The 5,307-nt window shown below is 36.8% G+C and overlaps 1 non-coding gene across 1 annotated transcript; it reads right to left on the bottom strand.

Annotated features, from left to right (window-relative positions):
- Window positions 1-4,628: 4,628 nt before the first annotated feature.
- On the bottom strand, window positions 4,629-4,735 carry LOC142176884 (small nucleolar RNA R71). Its single transcript, XR_012705688.1, has one exon. It is a non-coding gene; the product is annotated as a small nucleolar RNA R71 (small nucleolar RNA).
- Between the last annotated feature and the right edge of the window lie 572 nt (window positions 4,736-5,307).

The following is a 5,307-nucleotide window of genomic DNA, read 5'->3' on the forward strand; positions in this document are numbered from 1 at the left end:
AATACATAGAAATCAAGAATGAAGTGACATAGCAAGAGAGTTTCTTAGTCATTTTGGAAACAGACAAGAGATTAACCTTGAAGTTTGGGAAAAATAACATATTCTTGACGATCAAGTCCTTAAGACAAATTGCACTACTATTATGAGTAATATATTTCTTTTTATCCGTGGGAAAATGAACCAGTTCTCTAGATCTAGAATTCAATTTATTCTTAGTTTGCAACACATTTACGATAGTAGTAGTGTGATGGAAAACACCTGAATCAATTATCCACTCAGAACAAGATAATTGACCATACGATAAGCAACTATACCTTCCATGTTCACTCGAGGCACGATGCTGTCGTTGCTCAACATATTTAGAATCTATCTATACTGGCTTTTAGTGAAAAGAAGCCTCTTGCGGAAACAATATTTCCATTTTTTTTATCCACATATGCTGGCTTCTCATACTCATAATCACTAGTGACATTATTAACTGCATATTCTATTTTTTCTTAAAATCAGCAAGATACCCTGTTAGCTTTTGATAATTCTCCTTTAAGTGACCAATTTATTATCATGATCATACTTCAAGAGTGGTTTTACTCTTATAGGGTTGTCCTTTCTCAGCCTGCATAGTCATAAGTGTTGGGTTCATGCCCATGTTGTCCATCCAGGCCTAATAGCCTAATCCTATTCTCTTTTGGTTTTCATTCTTATTTGGAATTGGATTCGATTTATTCCTATTTTGAGTGGATTTTGGCTTTAAGATAAAGCACCACTCATGATATATAAATAGGAAAACCTTGGAGAATTATTCTATTCTCATTGATACAAGTCTTTGAAAGACTTAAGCACATAAGAGTGGGTTTTGAGAGAGCTTTCGTCAAGAGAGAAGAGAGAAGAAAAATATTTGTTTTGCTGCAGATTTTTATTCCGACCAACCAACATTCAAATCATGTTTTCTGATTCGTTAACCGTTGGATTTGGCTTAAATTTTGACTGAGTGTTCGTACCATCTCGATCTTGGATTTGAATGGTGAAGATCGGATTTGGTATCTCGTAGCATCTGATTACGAGCCTCTAACAACAGATTCATTTTGTGGATTATACTCTTTCTTCAATTGATTAGTTGTTGCTCTTGTTATAGTTGTTGCTCCGTGTTTGGAACTTGTTGTGTAGCCAATTTGGAGAACTTTTGTAACCCTTTTATTGTTATAGTGGAGGTTTTTGGATCTTTGTGATCCTGTGGTTTTTACCTTCGATTTGAAGGGTTTTCCACGTTAAAATTTGGTGTTGTTTATCTTCTTTACTTTCGGGTTTACCTCTTCCTCGTCATAACAATAAGAGTAGAAATAGCATGAGATAGCCATTTTTAATATGATATTTAGTTTTTATCCAGTATTTTTAATATTTAGCAAAAATAGTCACTACTTTATTAAAATTAATACAAAAAGATGTTTTTACCCTTTCTTCATGAGTGATATGTAAATATTAAGGACATGGTGTCCTTAATATTTACAGTGCACACATGAAGTTAGGGACACCCATGTCCTTAACATTTACACTGCACATATGAAGTTAAAGCCATGAGAAACTTTGTCCTTAATATTTACAAAACATTCATGAAGTTAAGGACACCATGTCCTTAATATTTACACAACATTCATAAAGTTAAGGATACTATGTCCTTAACATATACACTGCATATATGAAGTTAAGGACACAAGGTCCTAAAGTTTAACAACAAAAGGTGCAAATACAAGTTAAGGACATTATGTCCTTAACATTTACACATCACACATAAAGTTAAGGAGCCCATGTCCTTAATATTTACACTGCACATATGAAGTTACGGACATGACATGACACTTTGTCCTTAATATTTACACATCATTCATGAAGTTAAGGACACCATGTCCTTAATATTTATACAGCACCCATGTCTAGCACAGTGGTATTTTTGTCCGGATGGATAAAAATTTATTAAACACTATCTAAAGAGTAAATACATTTTAAATAATGGCTAAAGAGTAAAGACATCTCTAAGGCTAACTGTGCATTTCCCCGTCATAAGACCACCTATGCCTCCTAAAGCAGGGAAATGACTAGACCGCTAGCTTTCATCATCACTTATCATTGCTTAAGCTTAGTTAAGTGTTGGCTCTGTTATCTTCATGCGAATTTGTCTCCTTGCCTTGTCATATGACTCATTGAAACCACTCAGAAACTAAAGCAATTGCTATCGATGAAGGCGTTCAATATAATCCCTCGACTTTACACATTCATAAGCTGGCGAAGGCATCAATGTATCATATTCAACCACAAAGCTCTTTCATCATTGTGAAATAAGTATCAAAACAGTCATTCCCTTGTGAAATAGTCACAATTTCCCGATGTAATTGGAAAATATATACTAGATTAACTTTATCAGATCTCTCCTTTAGATCTTACTAAATATGCATTCGGCGCATAAGCAATTTCACTAATTAGGTTCTTCGATACTATATTCCTGATCTAGGAAAGTAAAATTGTATTATATATCTCTCATTCCTCATGTTAATTCTTTTTAAAGGAATCTTTTTTACAAGTGTCCATCAAGAACTCTAGTTTCTGCTTAGCTTGAAGAGCAATTAATAATAGGCTATATAGACGATATTTACACCCTAAATGCACCATGCGTTATTGTTGTTTTAAAGGCTAAATGATAACAAAATACTCTAATTAGTGTTCTTTTGCTTTGCAGGGACTAATACAAGTTAGGAAGAGCCTATGGAGTATTTTGGAGTCAAGAAGGTGGATAAAAGGCCAATCAAGAAGAACCCGAGCGAAAATAAGCAAGAAAGAGGCAAAGAGGACTGGGCTTGAAGCCACCGCGACCACGGATGGACCACGGTAGGCTAAGGAAGCGAGGCAGAATGTTTGTCTCTTACCGCGGTCGTGCCGCATTCTTGTCGCGGCTGCGGTAGACTGAGTAGTTGCCCAGAACGTTTGGGACTAAACTGTAAATCGGGGGAAACTTATTCCAAACCCTTATAAACTCAAGAAACTCGCCCAACAAAGTTTTAAGCTTGTTTTTAGACTAATTTGGAGGCAAGAACAAGTGTGAGAAGGGCAACCAAACATTAGAGTTTTTCTATTTTCTCTTTATTATTGCAATTGCACATCATGAATACTTTTGTAGTTTTATATTGCTTTGTTATGAGTAGCTAAACATTTGATCCAGGGTTGATGGAACCAATTGTTGGATGAAGTTTTGACTCAACTTTGTTATAATCAAGACGGGTTTATTATATGATTGTTCAACTATGTTTTGTATGGTGATTAATTGAATGGGCCCTTGATTAATCGTGTCTAATTGCCTTGTGTTGCTTGAGAAAGAATACTAGGTTAGATAGCTGTTGAACAACACCATTTTTGGGTAATTGAAGAGATTCATTACTTGAACTTAAAAGTGGGGTTAGAGATAATGAAGGTTTGGTGGGATAATTCAGAGTTGCATAAATTATCAGCTGGAGTAGTTCAAGAGAATGCTCTAGTAAATTATCGTAGTTGATCGAAATATAATTGCGATAACCCATAGCTCATAATCCTCATAGAGTATTACAGCGAGATTATAGCAAGAGAGTTAAGACTTAAGCTAGCAATTGGGGAAATCAATACCCTAGACCATTTTACCATTGAATTATCTTTGATTCAGCATATTATTAGTTTTAATATTATTTTAAAGTAGTTAAACAAAAATCCAATATTTATTGATAAAAATCTTGCATCTGGAAATCGTTTGAGCTAATAGCATCACCAAGAGTTGTAATAAATAGGTTAGTTCCCTGAGGATTCGACTCCGGACTTAAAAACCAGATTATATTTGCAATGACCGCTTTGTCTTTTATAAGGCATTAGTTGGGCGTGATCAAATTTTAGCGCCGTTGCCGAGGAATTAACGGTTTATTTGTTACAACTTAGAAGTAGTGCTAGAATTATTAGTTTAGATCAATTTTCTACGGTGTTAAACAATTTTTTTCATTGAAATTCTCACGTTTGAACTCTTGTGGAATTCATGTGTATGCCTAGAGATTCTTCGAGGACTGGTGAACTGCTTGAAGGACTCTCAAACCCCGAGAAAACATTCAGGGCATTAAACCATGCTAACAAAAAGAACAAACAGTCACAACAAACACACTAACCCGAATTTGAAATGGGTGACGTAAATAACGTCAACGAAAACATCAGGGATGATCCAGTTGACCCAAACGTCAGAGTGGTGGCACCTCTTGTGCCAGAAGCTGCACTTTATGATTGGGCACAACCAACAACTGACAACCTAGCCACCTCCATTGTTGTTCCCCCAATACAAGCAGAGACATTCCAGATCACCAACAACATGCTGCATCTTCTGCAGAATAAGGGATTGTTATCTGGGTTGCACATTGAAGACCCTTAACAACACTTGAAAAATTTTCTGTCGATTTGTGTGACCCAAAGGCAGCCAAATGTGACCCTAGAAGCTATCAAGCTGTTACTGTTTCTCTGTGACTAGAGATGCTCAAACTTGGCTGAATTCGCTTCCAATAAATTCCATTGTCACATGGGAGGAATTAGTCAAGCAGTTCCTGAACAAGTTTTACCCGCCCAACAAGACTGCAAGACAGATTGATGAGATATTGCAGTACAAGCAGCAGCCTACTGAGACCTTGCAGGAAACTTGGGAAAGATTCAAAGGGATGCTAGTGAAGTGTCCCCACCATGGTATTCCAGACCGGATGCTCAGCCAAAGATTCTATATGGGGTTAGCAGACAATTTAAAAGCCAATGTAGATGCTTCAGCTAGGGGTGCATTTTTGAGCAAGACATTCACAGAGTGTAAAATCCTTCTTAACAAGATGTCCCAAAATTCGGGTTGGATGATGAGAGGTACGACCCTGACACCAATAGTGTATTCTGTTCCTCTTGACCCAAATAATTTGCATGTAGAGAACATATCCACACTCATTGACTCAGATGATTATATTGACAAAGAAGATTGATGAGATGGGTACAAAGCAAGTGCACATCATTGACACAACAAATAGAGGACTGTGTACACCCTGCATTAATCAGTCTTATGTGTGTTCATGGAGTGGAGAAGGTGACAACCAAGGGTTAAGAGAGGATATGAATTATGTCAAAAATTTTGGGGGTTAGAGACAAGGAGGACAGCAGTGGAGACAAACACCCAATCAGCAGTACAAACCAAACATGCCACAACCTGGAGCTATGCAGCCCCAAAGCCAAATAGTGCCATATCAGAGACAACATGGCTATCCATTGCAGAACCAGCAACAG

The sequence above is a fragment of the Nicotiana tabacum genome, chromosome 22, assembly GCF_000715075.1.
Source record: "Nicotiana tabacum cultivar K326 chromosome 22, ASM71507v2, whole genome shotgun sequence".
Taxonomy (NCBI): domain Eukaryota; kingdom Viridiplantae; phylum Streptophyta; class Magnoliopsida; order Solanales; family Solanaceae; genus Nicotiana; species Nicotiana tabacum.